At 38.7% G+C, this 20,794-nt stretch overlaps 1 protein-coding gene across 4 annotated transcripts in view; it reads left to right on the top strand.

Moving 5' to 3' along the window:
• The window catches only part of ZNF438 (zinc finger protein 438), a 173,995-nt gene that overhangs the window by 18,292 nt on the left and 134,909 nt on the right, over positions 1–20,794 (top strand). For 2 of the 4 annotated variants that reach the window (XM_037037242.1, XM_037037244.1), the window contains exons 1-2: positions 5,019–5,493; positions 17,735–17,792. The gene's annotated coding sequence lies outside the window, so the exon portion shown is untranslated. Of the gene's footprint in view, positions 1–5,018; positions 5,494–17,734; positions 17,793–20,794 lie in introns of those variants that run through there. The other 2 variants (XM_037037245.1, XM_037037243.1) reach the window with 1 other exon arrangement.

Here is a 20,794-nt window from a genome sequence, read left to right as displayed (position 1 = left end):
TATAAGCTTTCTTTTGAGTCTGTCGGTTGTCGAGTCCGTTTAATCACATGACATGCCAACTCTGTGAAGTGGGGATAACAACACGGTCTGGTGCAAATGGCTGCACTACGGTTAGATGAGGTACATACAGTGGGAGAGAATACATGCGAGTCATCTATCTGATAATGTACTTGTCTTCAGAATTTATGAAAAATTGTTACAAATCATTAATAAAAATGGACAGATCACCCAACTAAAAAATAGACAAAGGGTCTGAGTAGACATTTCTCCAAAGAAGACTTATAAATAGTTAATAAGCACATGAAAAGATGCTTATCATTATTAGTCATAGAGGTATGCAAGTCAAAACCACAAAAGATAGTGCTCATAGTCCCTAGGTGGCTATAATCAAAGATAGATAATAACAAGTGTTGTCAAGGATGTAGAGAAATTGGAACCTTCGTACTTGCTGGTGCAAATATAAAAGTGGGCCCCTGCTTCAGAAAACAGTTTGGCAGTTCCTTAAAAGATTAAAAAATAAAGTTACCACATGTTACCTAGCAGTTCCACTTTAGGTATATATTCAAAAGAAATAAAAATGTACAGATATATAAACACTTGTACATGGATGGTCATAGCATCGTTATTCCTAATAGTTAAAAAGGAGAAGCAACCCAGATGTTATCAGCTGATGAATGGATGAGCAAGTGGGGCCCATCCAGGCAGTGGAGTATCATGCAGCGATGAAAAGGAGCGGAGTGCTGGATGACGCCTGTTGCCACATGGCTGAATCTTAAAGCATTGTGCTTGGTGAGAGCCAGGCCCCCCAAAATGCCATTTATTGTGTAATTCTATCCATATGACATGTCCAGAATAGGCCAACTCACAGGGCCAGGAGAGGGGCCATGGGGAGTGACTGCTAACGGGGTAGGGAGTTTCTTTTGGGGATAATGAAAATGGTCTAAGACTGTGGTGATAGTTGCAGAACTCTGAATATATTAAAACCAATGGATTGTACACTTTAAAAGGGTGAATTTTATGATATGTGAATTATATCTCAATAAAGCTGTTAAAAAAAGAATAAATGAGGTAATATGTGTGGATATACTTTGAGCTATTTGAAAAGATTCTATTATTATTGTAGTTTGATTATAACACCTTTAAATAGTAGCTGGATGACTTAGTTATTTTTCCTTGCTTGCAGGCCTGTGGTTTTTATGCCATGACTCAACTTTATAAGGCTATAACTCAGCAATATAAAATATTGAAAATGTTGAAACATAAAATGAAAACTACTTGGCTTATTATTTTTACTTAATAGGATTTTCTGAATCAGTTAATTAGCAATAAGTAGAATGTGTCATTAAGGAATTAGATTTTAGAGTCATAAATGTTAGAGCTGGAAGAAACTTTAGAAGTTGTCTGTTGTAGGCACCCTTACTTCTTTTGTAGGTGAGAGAACTGAGTTCTGTAGAGGTCAGGAAATCTCACGTCACAGAATTAAGTAAACTCTAGAACTGTTCTTTCTGTGGATGTATGTTGGTTTGGGTGCTGTTAATAGTATTGACACTGATAATCCTAATAGCAGCTATTTAAATGCTTCCTATGAATGAGACATTCTGTTAGCTACTTTGTATATGTTGGTTAATGTACGTAACAGTTTATGAAGATGATTTGTTTCACCCGTGCAGATCCTGTAACAAATTAACAAGAACTTCATGGTTTAAAACAACAGATTTATTTTCTTACTCTTTTGGAGCTCAGAAACCCAAAATGGGTCTTACTGAGTGTTGGCAAGGCTGCATTCCTTTCTGGGGGTTTTACGGGGGGTCAGTTTTCTTGTCTTTTCCAGCTTCTGTAGGCCGCCAACATTTCCTTGGCTCCTGCCGGCTGCCTTCCATCTCAGCGCCAGCACCGGCAGGTTGGTTCTCATAGGCCCTTTCTCTGGTTCCGATTCTTCTGTGTCCCTCTTCTCCCTTGGAGGACCCTTGTGATTACTTTGGGCCTTCCTCGATGTGCCAGGATACTGTCTTTATTTTAAGGTCAATTGATTAGCAACCTTAATTCTACTTGTAGCCTTAATTCCCCTTTGCCACATAATATGTAACGTGACATATTAATAGACTTTAGGGATTAGGACCTAGATATCCTCGTTGGGGAGGGCATTATTCTGCCTACCACAATCTGTTAATTAGATGAAGAGATTTAGATTCAGAAAAGTTAGGTAAATTTTCCAAGGTCCTACCATTAGTAAGAAAAGAGCTGATGTTTTAACCTAGGCCTGTTATCCTTCATGATAACATTTTTTTGTTTGTTTTTGTTTTTTCCCACAAATGCCTTTGATCCAGATCATGAAAAGTAAGTAGAAAGGTGAGCAGTGTTCAAATAGCAAATAGCTCTTTCTTATTAAATTAAATCACATTTACTTAATAATATCAAGAAATAGACTATTTTATTACACAGCAATTAAAAACATGGTGGGGAAGTGTATTTTTTGATTTGGGAAAATGTTTAGGACTTACCAAGTCTTTGAGTTCATTAACCCCCTCCCTCAGTTTCTCTTTATTCATTAGTTCCTACCTGTCATGAGTTCCTTTCTTATCCAGCCTAGCTGCCCCAATTCAAATTACTCTCCTGCAAATTCCCTCAATTCCTTTGTATCTCTTGTATTTCTGCTATCTGGCAAAGCCTCAGGGCTAGATGAGCTCACCTGCCTGCCTGTTGGTTTCACTTCAGTGATGCACTCACTCAGCAGGCTCAAAATTACCAGCAGTCTTCCCCGGTGCTGCTATTATCTCACTCCCCACAGCATACTTCCTCCGTTGTTTCAAACCTCCTACCCCTGCCATTGCGGTTTGATATCTTAGCCACTCCGATTGCAATTGACACAGCGAGCACTGCTTCCTTTCAGGGACACTCTTCCCTTGGCCTTCGTCACACCACTTGTTCGTGGTTTTCTTTTGCCCATTCTAGCTTACCCTTTTCAGTCTTCTATGTTGGTTCTTCCACCTTTGTCTGACTCGTGAAAGAGGAGTTTTTCAAGGTTTAGTCCTCTTTTTCTCCCCTCACTTTGTTCTTTGGGTTTTAAACACGATCTGTTTGGTAAGTCTTCCATGTTTATGTCTCAAGCCGAGGGTTTCTCCACTTCGGTGCCAGTGATGTTTTGGGCCAGCTGATTCTGTGGCCGTTGTTGTGGGGTTGCCGTCCTGTGCGTTGTGGGATGTCCGGCAGCATCTGTGGCCTCTACCCACTAGAAGCCAGCAGAACACCTCTCTGCCAGGTGTGACAGACAAAAATGTCTCTTGGGGGGGCACAATTATCCCCAGTTGAGAACCATTCATACAGCCTAAAGCTGCCTTCTGAGGGTCTAAGGATGATGCTTTTATGGCAGCTCGCTTGAATGTCTCATAGCATCTCAAATTTAACATGATCGAAGAGACTCTTGTTTTTACTGCCTGATATACTCTGCCTTCAGCTTTCCTCATGTCAGATCACTTATGACGTTGTGGGCCATTGGAGATTCTTGGCGTTTATTATTACTGAGCAAGATAGTTTTGAGCTAAGAAATGTGAGGATCTTAGGTGGGTCAGCTCTTTGTTGAGAGTAGACTATGAGTTAGAAGGTTAAAGCAGGGAGACTAGTTAAGAAACTGCTGTGGTGATCCAGGTGAAAAGATGGTAGTAGCTCGGATCAGGGTGGGGACAGAGAAGAGATGGTAAGAAAGTAGTATCTTTGCTTAAGCCTTAAATACATACATCCCTGAGAAGAGAAATGCATTGTATCCTCATTAATATTTTAGTGTGATTTGTTTATCAGATATTTTCTCAGAACTTATATGAAACAGATTTTGGTGGATCCGAGTGAGAAGAGAGTAGCCAAAGGTTAGAAGCTTGGGGTGTTACTTGAACAAATGCAGACCAGAATGGGCAGTGGGGCCAGAGACTCCACGGGAGGAGTAAGCACGGCATCCAGTGCATCCAGGTCTCCCTCAGTCCTCCTCAGAGCTGGCCCTCCCACTGAGAACATGTACCTGTGGCAGGGTGGATGGAATGAATGAGAGGAGACTGGCCTTGTCTAGATACTGGAAGCAAGACATTTGGGGCTTTAGGGCTCTTAGCTGAAGTGAGGTGGCTATTGGTGTGTGGGATGGGACCAGTTTTTGTTGCACAAGATTGCTCTCTGCATTGAGGAACACTTATGGTCCCTGGTTCCTCCCTGGTAGCAATGTGTGTTCCCTTTCTGTGACATCTAAAAAGTGCCCCCCCCCCCAGTTTCTGCAGCCCCCTGGGAATCAGACGGACTCAGCTGCAAACCACTTGACTGAGTCCCCTTTTCTAATTTGAAAATTAGCTCCCTGACATGAAGTCAGAAGGGGGTCATGCCAGGCCCAGTTTTGAGGACTTAGAAAACATGGCAGTGAGTGTTGCCATGACATTTAACATTAGCCTTGATTTTTATTGCTGATCCGTCCTTTAAATGTCTCTGTCCCTAACATGGACCTTAAAATGCTAATTGTTAGTTCTTTCATAGAGGGTGTGGATGTCTCAGGGCCACCTTTAAGGTGGTGCGCAGGACACTAGCTCAGGCTGCTCTCTTCTCTGCATTCTGAAGTAAGGGGGTGTGACTTAAAATGAATGAGGAGTTTAAATGAAAGGGACTTCCCTAGCTGTATCCTAGCAAAGGGAGTGCGGGTAGGATTGGAAGAGGTAGGTTTATGGCTATATATGAGTGTTTATGCACATCACGTCTTCATCAGGTCCAGCTGGTTTTAAGAGATAAACAGTTAAAAATTACATTTTTAAAAAGTAGTAGAAAATCAAATATTCACCAGATTTGTGAAAGAATAATAACTTAGTATTAGAGCAATGAAAATAAACTCACCAAAGACAGTCCAACAGTTTTGAATATATAAAATTTAGCATTTATAAGTAATGAAAAAATAATACAACTGACTGAGGGGAATGTTTGTATCAAGTTGCAACACAGATAATATGAACTTTTTATTATGCACAGTCCCAGCCAGCCAGCCACGTGGCCTCTCACAAAACCCATAGCTGTGCAATACAGTATCTTGTGAAATGTTCCAGACAAGAGAAATACAGTCACTAATATTGTTGTAACTGTACAGTTTCAGATGGGTACTTCGAATATCTAATCACTATGTTATATACCTGAAACTAATACAAAATATGAAATATAAACTGTAATTTAAAAAAGTAAAAAAGAGAGGTGGTAGCTGAACTCAGAGCAATGATAATGGACATGGATGAAATATATTTGAGGCATTTTCTTGTGTAGAGTTGTTGACAGAGTTGATGTGTGGTGGTAGGGAAAAAAAGAATTATAAATTATTGTTTCTCACATTTTAATGTGCCTATGAATTGCCTGGGGATTTTGTTAAAAGATACATTTTGATTCAGCAGATCCGAGGAGGGGCCGGAGATGCTGTGTGTCTGACGGTTTCCAGGCCATGGGCACCGCTGTTAGTCGTGGAACAGCCTTCAGAAGGCAAGGGTGGGGGAACTCGCGTGTCACGCTGCAGTCACTATCTGAAATGGGGACCCTGGGAGAAAAGAAAGGTTGAGGAGGATCTGGGGAGCGAGTGAGGTCCTTGTGAGACATTCAAGTAGGAAACTGTAGACGGCTGGAAATTTGGCTCTTCACTTAAGAAAGAAGTCAGGCCTTGGATACAAGTTGGGGACCAGCATTTTATCAATTACAGTGAAAGCCATAAGAATAAATTACATTACCTACAGGAAAGAGATAAAGGTCATTTAAAAAATATGCTTATTTCTGTTTGCTATAATTTTAATGTTTTATTTAAGTTACTTTCTAAACCACCAGTGAGGAAGAAGCTGGAGAGCCTCCTCTGTGTGAACAATCTGTAGGTATACATTCTGGAGGGGAGAAATTTGGGGGGGAAACCTTTATTCCTTGATAATGATCAAAGATCAGCTTAAATATTTCATAGATCCAGTTAAAAATGCATTGAAGTACCTTCTATGAAAATTCATTCATACAAACAAATGTGTACTAAACATCTTCAAAATGGCAAGGACTCTTCTAAGCTCTGGGGTTAAACTAATAGCAAAGAAAATGGACATGATGGAGATTCTGGGGGAGGCAGGCAAAGTGACTGCGGTGCAGTGTCATCAGTACTGTGGTGGGAAAGTGTAGCAGGGATGCGTGACTGAGTGTGGGGCGAGGGACAACTGTCCTGAGGAAGTAGCTTTTAAGCCAAGACCAGAAGGCTGAATAGAGGTTGCCTAGGAGAGGGCAGGAAGGTCATGGCAGCAATGGCTTGGCGGGGAGAAGGCCCTGCAGGTTGAAGCAGGGTGGTGTGGCCGACCCACGGAATGTGGGGAGAGGAGAGTAAGGAGAGGTGAGGTTGGCGAGGTGAGGGGAGGCCGAGACTGGAGTTTTTCTGGGGTTTGGTAGAGGGTGGAGGGAGAAAATGATGTATTTTCCAAAGGAAGAGGTATTATTTTGGCTGGGTATAGTTCAAACAGTAGTCTTACGCATATGGTTTTTATAAAGTTTTTATAGACTTGCCTCATAATGGAATTACTTATAGCAACATTGTTTCTATAGGAAAAATGCTTTGGACTTCAAAAACTATCTTGCAATTTAATTTTCAAAAAATTCTTTTCACCGTTTGGGGACTGCTTGGACAGGCACACAGTTCTGGTACTTTTTGTTATTCGTGCTCAAATCAGGCTTTCTCTGGTGTTTGTATGGCTGCAGTGTTGATTTTCCACCCTCTGATATGAATCAAAGTTATCGTTGCACAGATGTGGTTGAAATGTTATTTTATTTTCTTGAACAGATTTAGAAAATATATGGAATTAAAAATAGGAATCTTTTAATAAGTTGTTTGGTTTTCAGACTGTTCTTTAAAGTATATTTTATTGATTACACTATTACAGTCATCCAATTTTTTTCTCCACTTTATCCCTCTCTGCCCTGCAACCCCCTTCCCTCCAACAATGCTCCATTCTTAGTTCATGTCCATGGGTTGTACGTATAAGTTCTTTGGCTTCTCCATTTCCTACAGTAATCTTAACCTCCCCCTGTCTGCTGTGGGCCTACCAATTATGCTTCTTGTTCCCTGTACCTTTTCCACCATTCTTCCCCTCTCCTTCCCCACTGATAACCCTCCATGTGATCTCTATTTCTGTGGTTCTGTTCCTGTTCTAGTTGTTTGCTTTATTTGTTTTTGTTTTTAGATTCCATTGTTGATAGTTGTGTGTTCGTTGTCATTTTAATGTTCCTATTATTGATCATCTTCTTTTTCTTAGTTAAGTCCCTTTAACTTTTCATATAATAAGGACTTGGCGATGATGAACTCCTTTAACTTGACCTTATCTGGGAAGCACTTTATCTGCCCTCCATTCTAAATGGCAGCTTTGCTGGATAGAGTAACCTTGGATGTAGGTCTTTGGATTTCATGACTTTGAATACTTCTTTCCAGCCCTTTCCTGCCTTCAAGGTCTCTTTTGAGAAATCAGCTGATAGTCTTATGGGAACTGCTTTGTAGGTAACTCTCACCCTTTTTCTTGCTGCTTTTAAGATTCTCTCCTCATCTTTAATCTTGGGTAATGTAATTATGATGTGCCTTGGTATTAACTTCTTTGGGACTCTCTGATCTTCCTGGACTTCCTGGCAGTCTATTTCTTTTGCCAGATTGGGGAAGTTCTCCATCATTGTTCTTTCAAATAAAATTTCAATTTCTGGCCCTGGCTGGTGTAGCTCAGTGGATTGAGCACGGGCCTGCGAACCACACGATCGTGGTTCGATTCCCAGTTAGGGCACATGCCTGGGTTGCAGGCCAGTTCCAGGTTCCCGGTTCCCAGCAGGGGACGAACGAGAGGCAACCATACATTGATATTTCTCTCTCCCTCTCTCTCTCTCTCCTTCCCTTCCTCTCTAAGGTAAATAAATAAGATCTTTAAATAAATAAATAAATAAATAAATAAAATAAAATTTCAATTTCTGGCTCTTTCTCCTCTCCTTCTCACTTGCTTTTCTGATTATCTTTTGTGTATGTGTCGGGGGGAGGTATCTTGGAATCTACATTTCAGAGCTTTCACATGTCTTGTTCATTTCTTACAAAAGTGCTTTCCTTTGAATTAAGCTGCCTGCTGCTTCTGGCTTGAAAAGCCGGGGCAGACTCAGGCTCTCCCATGTCTGGTGGAGCAAGCCTGTGGACTGTGCCACAGGACCAGAAGCTTGTACACCCAAGGAGGCCTCTCCTGGGATGCTGGACAAGGCATGTTGGAATGGGTGGTCCCATATTTGCATGCAGATAAACCAGGAGGAACAATGGGAGTGAGACAGACTGTGCAACTCAGGGATCCAGTGAGAGAAACTAAAGCCTCAAAAACTCTGGCTGTAAAAACCTGTGCGGGTTGCAGGAAAAACTCCCTGCCTCACAGTGGAGGTTCTTAGAGACCCATGGGGCCCTAGAATGTACACAAACCCAGCCACCTAGGAATCAGCACTGGAAAGGCCCAGTTTGCTTGTGGTTAGTGGGAGAAATGACCGAAAGCCAGCCAAGAGCTGAGCAAGCACCATTGTTCTCTCTCTGACCCCTCCCCCACATACAGTGCCACAACGAAGCCATGTGGGTTGCCTCACCCAATGGCAAAAACCTAAGGCTCCACCCCTTACAACCTAATAGGTGCACCAAGACAAAGAAATATGGCCCAAATGAAAGAGTAGATCAAAACTCCAAAAATAGAACTAAGAGATAAGAGCTGGCCAACCTATCAGATGCACAGTTCAAAATACTGGTAATCAGATGCTCGCAGAAATGATTAAGTATGGTTGCAAAATAGAAGAATAAGTAAAGGCTATGCAAAGTGAAATAAAGTAAAATATACAGAGAACCAACAGTAAAGGGAAGGAAACCAGGACTCAAGTCAACAATTTGGAGCAGAAGGAAGAAATAAACATTCAATTGGAACAAAATGAAGAAACAAGAATTAAAAAAAAAAAGTGACGAGAGGCTTAGGGACCTCCGGGACAACTTTAAATGTTCAGATTGTTTGTTTTTTAGAGTTAAGGATTTCCTCTATAAACTATAGTGTAGTAGAATGTTATGTATATTATGAAAGTATGAAAAATGAAACTGACCTGAGAATTGTTAGAAGCAAAGTAAAAGAGATTGATATGGTTTTACTATTGAAGTCAAATGGAATGCAGAATACAAACAATACAAGAATAAAATGCCTAGATTTCAAAACACTTTAATAACCACAGGTATTTTTAATATCATTATCATCATCATAATCATCATCTCCACTATTTATTGTTATAATTAGAAATACTGATTTTTAAGTAGAAAAGAGCTGTTAAGGTGATTCCCTTTATAAAATAAATCTATATGAGCTACATTTTATAATAAATGAAACTTCAGCTTTAAACTTACTGAAATTTCCAAGTTTCCGTCTGGTACACAAACTTAATTTCATCCATACCCCTTTCAGTGAAAATATTTTTTTCATTCTGTGTCAGTTAGGATGCTTTTAGGTGGCAAGTAACAGAAGACCCAACTGAAAATGGCTCAAATGAGAAGTAAATTTTATGATCTCATGTACACTAGAAATCTAGAAGAAAGAGCGTTTTATAGTTGGTTCATACAGCGGCTAAGCATTGTCATTAGGCTCTTAGGAGCCTTCTGTCTTTCCAATCTCCCACCAGTTAGTGCTTGTCCTTAGGCTCAGCACCTCCTGATCTCAGAGTGGCAGGTACCGTTAGCTCCAAGATTTATATCCCTATCTCAAAGCACCCAAGACTGTAAGAAAAGACAGTGTCTCTTGTCTTAATTTGGACTGCTAGAACAAGATACTGTAGCCTGGATAGCTTAAACAACAAACATGTTTCTCATCATTCTGGAGTTTGGGAGGTCTGAGGTCGAGGTGTCTGATGATTCGATTCTTGGTGAGGGCCCCTTCCTGGCTTGTGGACAGCTGCCTTTTTGCTATTTCCTCACATGGCAGAGAGAGGGCTCGAGTGTCTTGTTTCATGGGGCACTATTTTCATTGTGGGAGCTCCGCCCTCCTTACCTGATTTGATTTAACCCTTATTTAACCTGATTTAGCCCAAAGACCCCACCTCCAGATACTAATCACATTGGACGTTAGGGTTTCAACAGGACTTTTGGAGAGATAAAAACATTCAGGATCTATCACCTCACAGATCTTTTTAAGAGTAAAAAACACTTTCCCAGAAACCTCCCAGCAGACTTGATTTCATTAGCCAATTTTACATCAGATAACCCAGTTCTAAACCAGTCCGTGGCAAAAGGGTATAGAAGTCCTTTGATTGGCTTAGACTAGTCAAGATTTACGGCCTCCCAGTCCTTTCAGAGAAGAACAACATTAGGACTCAGTTTTCCAGGAAGAGCAGTGGACTGGGAAGGCAGCCACTAGAGCCTGCCGTACCTGCCAAGGCAAGCTCCTCTTGGGCTCTGAGTCCTTAACTATCTCTTGGAGGACTTTATTCTGTTAACCATTTTTTTTTCTCATCTTTATTTTTTATGTCTCTCTTTTCACTATCTCTTCAAAATTATTGAAGGAAAAGTCTACATGTACTGTCTCCATTTCTTTTCCTCCACTTTATTCTTTAAATGTCCTGTAATTTGGATCCTAGTAGTAATACGCCTCCCTTTTGACATCATCTGTGCCTCCCTGACTGCTCGATCCTGTGCCAGTATTATTGGTAATTCTCGTCAGGACCAGTGGTTCTCCAAATTGGCATGCACTAGAACCATCTGGAGGGCGATTAAATACACATCACTGGGCTCTGTCCTCCGTTTTTCGTTCGGTAATTCTGAGCAGGGGGCCTGTAGACTTGAGCTCACTTAAACTCTCTGAGGACATTTGATACCTGTTCCCTCAGTTTTCAAGACTCAAAAGTACCTCTCAAACTTGAACTTCTTGTTCCTCCTCTATTTTTTTATTAGTGAATGTCATTCTCCTTTTTCTCAAGCAAGAGTTCTGGAACTTACCTTAGTTCTTTATTTTTCATTTCCCCCGTGTACAGCCAACTGATGTTCCATATGCTAAACATTCCTTAAGTGCACCATTTCGTCTCCATCCCTATTTCTGCCTTAGTTTGAGCCCTCACCTTTTCCCACCTGTAATGCTGTAAAGTCTTGTCCTATCTCCAGTCTCAGACTTTCTTGTTTATACATCATATTGTTGCAGAGTGATGTTCTTAAAAATGCAAGTCTAGTCACATTATTCCTGAGCTCAAATTCTTTGGCTTCCTACTTCTTCCAGGTAAAATCTAGACTCCTCCCTATGCAAGCAGAGGGCTTTGGGATTGGGTCTCTGCCCACCTGCCTAGTGTTTACTGCTCGTACCTCCCCTCCTTTCTTGTGCTTCAGTACTGAGCTTCCCTTATTGCCGAGTTCTCTTGGACTTTTGTGCCTTTGCATGTTTTCTGTTTGCCTGAAACACCTTACCACTTCACTGCTTGGATATCTTCTGCTTGTCTTCCAAGATTTAGCTCAGGTATCCCTCTGCTTGAGTCCCGCTTCCCTGGCCTCTCTTCTATTCCTGGGAACTAGATGCTACATTTCCGTACAACCATAGAAGTGTGTAAATGGAAGTCATTGAGCGCTTAAAACACACTGCTCAATTCTGGAGGTTTATTTGGTGCCTGACCAGTCCCCCCAAGAGTATAATCTCTTTGAGGACAAAGATTGTGCTTTTAATTTGTTTAATACCTAACAGAATAATTGCTCAATAAATGTTTGTCAAGTGATTAAATGTTAAAGACTATTTTTAGTGACACACTGTTTATAAAACCAAATCTGGAGAATTTAGGACTGGGAAACCATTTGGAGGGTGACAGAAACCTTAGACTTTAGATGGATTTGTTCAAGATTCTGATCCAATCAGTGGTTCTTAGAGACAGAGAAGGGATGGGCATTGGTGATACATTGTAGCAGCCCCAAGTGGTGTTCTAATGAGTTTGCCATGTTCATGCCTTGAGAGTTTGGGTGAAATCTGGAGATAGGACTGCTGTTAAGAGCTCTCTATAGTAAAAGGTGAAAGATTTACATGATCTGAAGAGAAGCCAGAATATGAGAGCTCCTTATAGAAAGAACTCTGTCCAGTAAGACAAGAACATCTGATTCCAAAGTTTTCCGAGATATAAATTTAACTTTTATTTATGTAAATAAGAGGATGGCAGGTCCTATTTATTTCATTGAACTTTGAGAAGTTTAGGCAAACTTAAAAACAAATAAGAGTTGTCACAAAGCTGCCATGTCTCTGGTATATACATTTTACTTTTAATATTTTAAAAGTAAACATTTATTTTTCTGCCCAAAATTTCATAGTGGTTTTATGCTCTAACTCTTCATTTTCTATGAGGTAGCCACCACCTGTAATGGCTATTTAAATTACTTAGAAATAAATTAAAAATTTAGTTCCTCAAATATGCTGGCCACATTTCTGGATCTCATTTTGGACAGTACAGACATAGAATATTTTCATCATTATCTTAATAAGTTAGTCAAATAATTAGCATATAATTGCACATTCCTACTTTTAAAAAAATCCAAAAATGTAGCTTTTAAAAGTGTTTTTGTTGTATAAGAAAACAGAAATGCAAAACCACTCAAAGCAAGTATATTGCTTTGGTGAATTATTACCATGCCAATAACACTCAGGTTAAGAAATAGAATTTTGCCAGTCACTCTTTTTAAAGTGTATTTTATTGATTATGCTATTACAGTTGGCCCATTTTTTCCTCCCCTTTATCCTCCTCTACCCTTTACCTTCCTCTCTCCAGCATCCCTTCCCCCTTAGTTCATGTCCATGGGTTGTTCATATAAGTTCTTAGGCTTCTTCATTTCCTATACTATTCTTAACCTCCCCCTGTCTGGTTTGTGCCTACCATTTATGCTTCTTGTTGCCTGTACCTTTTCCCTCATTTTCCCCCTCCCCCTGCCCACTGATAACCCTCCATGTTTTCTCTATTTCTGTGGTTCTTTTCCTGTTCTAGTTGTTTGCTTTGTTTGTTTGTTTGTTTTTAGTTCCACTGTTGATAGTTGTGTGTTTGTTGTCATTTTTAATGTTCTTATTATTGATCATCTTCTTTTTCTTACATAAGTCCTTTTTTAAAAAAAGATGTTATTTATTTATCTTTAGAGGGGAAAGGAAGGAGAGAGGGTGAGAAACATCAATGTATGGTTGCCTCCCATGTGTCCCCTGCTGGGAACTGGTCTGCAACCCAGGCATGTGCCCTGACTGGGAATCGAGCTGCAGTTGTTTGGTTCACAGGCCCGTGCTCAATTCACTGAGCTACACCAGCTAGGGCTAGATAAGTCCTTTTAACATATAAACATAATTTTCTTTTTTTAGACACTATAGTTGGTTTTAATCAAAGTAAAAACATTATTATTAACCTGTTTCAAGTGTATAATTCACTGGTTTTACTAGATTCTCAGAATTGTAAGCCCATCACCATAATCTAGGCTGAGAGCATTTTCATCACATCAGAAAGAAACCCAAACCCATTCACACTCATTTCCCATCCCCATCCTCCCAGTCACCCCAGTCCTATCAACCATTGGTTCACTTTGTCTCTGTGGATTTGTTTATTCTGGTTTTCATGTAAATCATGTCATACAATACAAGGGCTTTTGTGTCTGACTTCTTTCACTTAGTACAGTGTTTTTGAGGTTCATTCATGATGTGGTATGTATGAGTATTTCAGTCCTTTTTATTGCCGAATACTAGTCCATTATATGGATCTGCCACATCTGTTTACTTCTTAAAAGTAAAACCTAACCTTCTTAAAAATAAAATTTAGTTCTTCAATTACGGTTCACATTCAGCAGTATTTTGTATTAGTTCAGGTATACAGCTTAGTGGTTAAACAGTCACGTCCTTTACAAAGTGTCCCCCTGATGTTTCCAGCACCTGGCACTGTACACAGTTACAGTGTTACTGACTGTGTTCCCTGTGCTGTAATTTGCATCCCTGTGACTGTTCTGTAAGTACCAATTTGTACTTCATAATTTCTTCACCTTTTTCACCCAGTCCTCCAACTTCTCCCCCTCTGGCAACCGGAAGTCTGTTGTTCTCTGTATCTATGAGTCTATTTCTCTTTTGTTTGTTTTGCTCTTTAGATTCCAATATGAGTGAAATTAGATTGTATTTGTCTTTCTTTGCTTTATTTTACTCTGCATAATACCTTTGAGGTCCATCTGTGCCTTTGCAAATGGTAAGATTTTGATTTTTATGGCCAAGTAATATTCCATTGCATGTAAGTACCACAGCTGTTTTATACACTTTTCTGTTGCTGGGCACCCGGGTTGCTTCTATATCTTGTGGAATATTTTAAATTCATTCATTAATTGGTGGGCATCTGGGATTTTTTTTCACTTATTGGCTATTATGAATAATGCTGCTATGAACATTGATGGACAAATTTTTGTGCAGATATATGTGTTCATTTCCCTTCAGTATGTGTTAGTAGTAGGGTTGTTGGATCAAATGGTACTCTGTGTTTTAACCTTTTCAGGAGCTGCCAAACTGCTTTTATAAGTGGCTCTCCCATTTTTCATTCCATTGCGTCGCCAGCAATATGTAGAGCATCCTAATTTCTCTACATCCTCATCAGTACTTACTGATATCTCTTGTTTTGATTATAGCTATCCTAATGGTTGGGAATATCACTGAATATCAAATTGATTATAAATGTATTGTAGTTTTCATGGTTATGATGTTGAACATCTTCTCATGTTTATTAACTACTTATAAATCTTCTTTAGAGAATGTTTATTCAAATTTTTGCCCATTATTTAAATTTTAATTAAATAGTTTTTAAAATCTTCTTATTAATGAATTTCAAGAGTTCTTTATTACCAATACCAGTCCCTTTTCACATATACGGTTTGCAATTATTTACTCCCATTCTGGAGGGTTTTTTAAAAAATAATATCATTTATAGCACAAAATATTTTAATTTTGAAGTAGCCCATTTTATCTATTTTTCTTCTTTTGCTTGTGCTTTTGTTATCTATTTAACAAACCATTACCAAATGCTAAAATTTACTTCTGTGTTTTCTTCTAAGAGGTTTATAGTTGTAGTACTTACACTGATGTCTGTGGTTTTTAGTTAATTTTAGTGTTTGGTGTAAAGATGCTCCTGCTAATTTTTTTGCATATTGTCCCTGTACCTTTTGTTGAAAAGACTGTACTTTTGTCCATTAAACTGTTTTGTTGTCAGAATTGACCAGAAAAGTAAGAGTTTATTTTTCATTTTTGTTCCACTGTTTTGCATGTTTACATTTATGACAGTTCATAGTGTGCAACTACATAATAAGTATTGAAATTGGGTCGTATGACTCTCATTTTCATTCTTCTTTTTTAAGTTTGCTTGGCTATGTACATGAGTTTTAGGATCACTGCCATGCTGAAGTTTTTTCTTATTCAACATTGTCTTTGCCACAGAAAGCATTCTACTTCAGTTTTTTTAACTAGTGTGTGTATATGTGTCTAAATATTTATGAATTTCAGTTGGTAAATGGCACTTCTTTGGTGGATGCAGTTGTGCAATATGTTTATTTCTATACTGGTTATTAGTATATTATGAAAGTTTATATGGCACATTTGTGAATGTGAATCACAACAAGTCCATTTTAATTTTTGTTCCATAATATTTTAATTAATAAAAACATTGTTCTTTACTGTGATGCTGTGCTTGAACAAAATTTGTGTCAGCATTGTAAAAACAAATACAATCTATCCTTATTGTTCACAGATTTCCATTTTGCAAATTCTACTTACAAAAATATATTTGTAGTGCCAAAATTAGTACTCGTGCTGCTTTTATAGTCATTCATGGACATTTGCAGAGTGAAAAAAAAATTGGTTGCTTAACACATGTTTCCAGCTTAGGTCAAATATACCAATTCTCTGCCTCCTTTCAGCTCTGATACTGTAAACCACCATCTCCTGGTGCCTCGTTTTTTGCAGCTTATGCACTTGTTGATGATGTCCTTAAGATAGTGCCCAGGCACCGTGCTGAAGTGCTGCTGTGTGTTGCTCCTAAGTGCCAGAAGGCTGAAATGTGATGTATTTTACAGAGAAAATGCATTTTAAGTAAGTTTCATACAGGCATGAGTTAATACTATTGACTGTGAGTTCAATGTCAGTGACTCAACAATTTATATTAAGCAGAAATGCACATAAAACAAGGTTATGTTTGGTCAGTTGATGAAAACGTTGTGGCCAAAGGCTCACAGGAACATAACTCTATTTCTTCTTAGAGCCATGGTTTGGTTTTGCTTTATAGAGCATAATTACTTTGAATAAGGAAAGCTGACAGTAGTTTTATCTTTGTTGTTGAACTTTTTAACTGAGTATTAAATAGCAGTTACAGCAACATCAGGTGTTTCATGTTCTGCAGAATGAACTTCCAAAAGCTTTCCTTTAATTCCCTGAATTGTATAAAAACAATCAAACCATTATTGGAATTAACTGATTTTCTAGTTGATGTATCTCCTGACACTGATAGGAAGCTGGCATCATTTAAGTGTGAATTTCTTCTGCTAATAGAGCCAACAAAATAACAGCTGCCATTTAACTTTGGCTGTTTAAACAAGATAATTTGTAATCAGAGCTGACTAAGATAAATTTAAAGAACAGTCATTTGATCTCATTGAAAAGTCATGCTTTGTCGAGTTATATGTAAAACATGTTCTCCATATGGTTTTTGTAATTGGTGTCTTCAAGCTGGTCAGAAGCAGGGGAAGCAGCACTGAGTATTTCTTCCAGCTTTACCCAAGAATGAAGGACTTGGCTGTCCCTAGCTACTCCTGAGTGACAGTTTTCCTGTAAGTGTCAGTTACAGACCATCCAGAGATGGGTTACTGCTCATGGATGTTCACAGAGTTTTTTAAGTTGAATTTATTAGGGCGACATTGGTTCACAAAATCGTACAGGCTTCAAGTGTACAACTCAAGAAAACATCGCCTGCACACGGCATCATGTGCTCATTACCCCAAGCAAAGTCTCTTTCATTTTCCGTTTCCGTTTTCCTCCCTTGAGCTCGCCTCCACCGAGCCCCTACCCCGCTTTCCCTCTGGCTGTCGCCACACCACACTGGTGTCTGAGTTAGATGGGTCCACTGCACTGCTCAGTGAGGTCATGGCAGAGCCTGGAAGTGGAAGTCCTGGCCTGTTGTAATGCTACTGTTAAAAAAAAAAGCGTCTCTAAAAAGTGGAAAATCCAAGACAAATGACAAATTGTTGGGACAAGGGTCATAAATTGGGACTATCTCAGGTAAACTGTTACACATGGACACTTGAACAGACACATTTTTTTCAAAAATCTCCTAACCCCAAACTTTTACATTTTTCCATCAGAAAGGCTGTACCCTCAATATGATTCCCTTGTTTATGGCTATTTAGTAATTTCCACAGCATTATGCTCATGAAAAAAACGTGGAACATTCCTCTTAGTTTTCTTCATTGTGGCCTTTTTTCCTAGAACATTTTCCATTTATCTTAAAACTTTGATTAAATTTTGCATACCTATATTTTTAAACTAAAGACATGTGATTTACTTATGGAATTATTCTCCCTTAAATTAGTTTTTTTGGTATCTTAAAAAAATATTATACAGTAATTAAAAATGAAATTTGGGAATGAGAGGAAAGCAGTTTTTATATATATTTGATAAAAATGAATTATCTGAATATAATTATAATACTTTATATTCTATTATAGGACTATCTAAAAGGATTTACCATATGTTACAACCTTTTACTGGAGTCTTGAGAGATAGGTAAGTGACAAGCATTTTTTGAAGAGATGTTTCTGAAACATTAAATAATTTCATCTAACAGGTTCCTAACAAAGTAGGCAATGGGTATAACTCAATTCAGTGATTGACCTCATTTTCTCCTCAATAAGAGAAATGTCATATTTATATGAATCATAGTATAACCTTCCCTAATATCCAATAAATCATTGTTTCCAGGGAGCTATATTTTCTGTAATAATTATATGACATTGTTAATAAGACACACCAATTTAGCAGTTTCTAAAACTTAAAGCACTAAAAGAAAATATCATTAAAGGAATGTGGTACCCTGGGTTAGATGTTAGAACTGAAAAAAAAAGACAACAGGTTAAATCCAAATAAAGTCTGTAGTTTAGTTAACAATAATATACTAGTGCTAGTTTCTTAGTTTTGACAAAACCACAGTTCTATAAGGTGGTGTAGGTGAACCTGAGTGAAGTGTGTATAGGTGCTCTGTAGTTGCTTTGAAACTTTTCTGTAAATCTAAAATTATTCCAAAAATAAAAGTTTATTGAAGGCAGAAAAATAAATAATAGAGGTTTATTGATTTGAAATTATAGTTTACAAGTGACTTTTCATGTAGTGGTTTGAACAATCAAAATAATTATGTTTTGAAAATCTAGACTTCATGAAATGGAGATGTAGGGAAATGTGCAACTGTAGATTTTGTTTCTCAGTTCATAGGGGGAGTGGGGTCTCAGTTTGTGGGCACTGGCGTGGCGTCTGCGAACGTCTCCTTGTACTCGGTCACAGTTTTGCTCTGAGTCCTGTAAGCTGCTGTGTGTTCTCTGGTAGTTCGGTCCAGCACTATCTGTTAACATAAGCAGGCCCTTTAAATGTTCCCAGAACACTGCTTTCTTTCTTTTCTTTTTCAATTGTACTGTTAGAGGCAGAAAGACCAGTGATGTGCCTTAGTGGTTTGGAGTTGAGACCCTCGTAGTATAGTTTTCTTCAGCCAACTTACTTGAGCTTTTAGGTCAAGTACTAGATACAGACCACCTGTTGTTAAAGGATATGAATAAAGATGGACATAACTCTTAAATAGCCATTTCTGTAATTGAGCTAAAATAATTGATTGCTGTCAGATAATAGAAATTCTCAATTTCCAAAATGAACTCTAGCAGTATAACTCTTTTAAATTTCTATAAATATTAAAAGACCGTAAGAAGAGAACTCTAGTTTGCTGAAACTCTTACATAACTTTTCATTAATAAAAGTGAAATAGCCGTGCTGGCCTTGTGAATGGTTTCCTGCTTCTGTTGCCGACTTAATGATTTTAGTTAAACTTAAATTTCATAAAAGGAAATAGAAATATATTATACTTAAAAATATAGATGCTTAAAACAAGTGACCCAAGCCTGAATAACTCTTGCAGAATAATTGTTAGGCTTAGAAGGTTCTGTTTTGCTTGATATTTATTCAGAATTGGTGTTGTTAATCTTATCTTCTCAGTTGTGTGATATAACTGTGCCAGCCTTGGTGGGGAAGTGTAGAAGAATGGAAGACAGGTTTTTCAGGACAAAAGTTTAAGTTTCATTGATTATATACCAGATTAAAAAAAACCTTTTTATTATTATTCTTTGCTAGCAGAGCATTAAAAGGGTTGCTTTTAGCGGCATGCTTTACCATTTAGCCACCCGGCCATCCTTTTGTGGTCATCTGAAGTATAAGTGAGAGCAGCTAATTCATATTCAGCATTCCCTATCTACGAGGCACTTTATTTACAATAATCATATTTAATCTTGACAAGCACCTATGAGATAGTTTAGAATTCCCTTTGTAGTGGAGGCAGAGGGGGTAACAGATGTCCCCAGGCTAATCCTGAGGGCATGGGGCAGGAAGAACAAGTGCTCATGGTGGCACCACCTCCAGTTCGGTTCTCAGTGTCACCAGCTCCCAGGAAGTCCTGAATCCGTGGACATGTGGTTAAAGTTCAGATTGCTTCAACTCTTCTCCGTAAAAAAGGATGTCTGATAACACTGGGGAACCTAGAGCAGATTTTCTCTGGGGAGCTAGTCTGGAGCACCCTCTCCTGATCTCTGTTGCAATCTAGATCTGGCTCATTCTGCAGTTCCCGAACATGTCAGTTGTTCTATGTCACCTGATTAATTGCAATCACTCATTTATTGTATGCTTCATTGATCCTATGCCAAGAACTTCTGGCAGCTCTGGGGAATATGATCTCCATGTGCCTCCTGGTCAGACTTTGGCAACTAGACATTGTTAGTTGGGGTGAGAACTTGGATGCAGAAGCTAGGACACATGCCAGAGGCTAGAGGTGGAATAATTGAGCAGCTGACACATGAAATGCAGCTATCCAGACGCGGTCAGTGGGCAGCAGTCAAAATAGAATAAGGCACATGACTTTGAAAGGTGGTTTTTGAAGAAGGTTATGCTGACTTACTGTAGACTTTGTAGTTTGTAGATATAAAATAATTCCAAATGCTTTTTGAGGAAGAGTAATTACCAGCTTATTCATTTCAGTGCTTCTTACACTGAGCAGAATCTGTCTGTAACTTTTCCCGTCTCGATGTGTCTTTCTGTAGTTCTAAATCTCTAGTTCTTCTTATACTAGAAAGCATAAAATACACATAAAATTTCAAAATCTCCCTTGCCATCTTCTTCATAGTCTCCAAAAATTGGCATTCTTCAGGGCCCAGTCCTTGGCCACCTTCTATAGTTATTCTCTATGTGATCTCATGTGCTTCCTTCTTTAAATGCCACCTAGTCTCCCAAATTTATTTCTTTGCCTTGGTTTCTCATATGTATTCAAGGTTCAGATGTATGTCTGCCTAGTCAACATCTCTGAAGTCTAATAAACATTAAAAACTTAACATGTTTGCAATAGAACTCTCTTCCCCAAACTCATTCTGTCTCCCTCTTCATCTCCATAAATGGGCCACCCTGTTACTCAGGCCGAAAACCAGAAGTCATCTTTGACTTTCCTCTTTTTTTGCTAACCCACATCAGGCTCATCAGTAAGG

The sequence above is a fragment of the Sturnira hondurensis genome, unplaced genomic scaffold (assembly GCF_014824575.4).
Source record: "Sturnira hondurensis isolate 20B ecotype Veracruz unplaced genomic scaffold, ASM1482457v3 Scaffold0022910, whole genome shotgun sequence".
Taxonomy (NCBI): Eukaryota; Metazoa; Chordata; class Mammalia; order Chiroptera; family Phyllostomidae; genus Sturnira; species Sturnira hondurensis.
The sequence above is the reverse complement of the archived record's forward strand: the minus strand, read 5'-3'. Positions and strand labels throughout refer to the sequence as shown.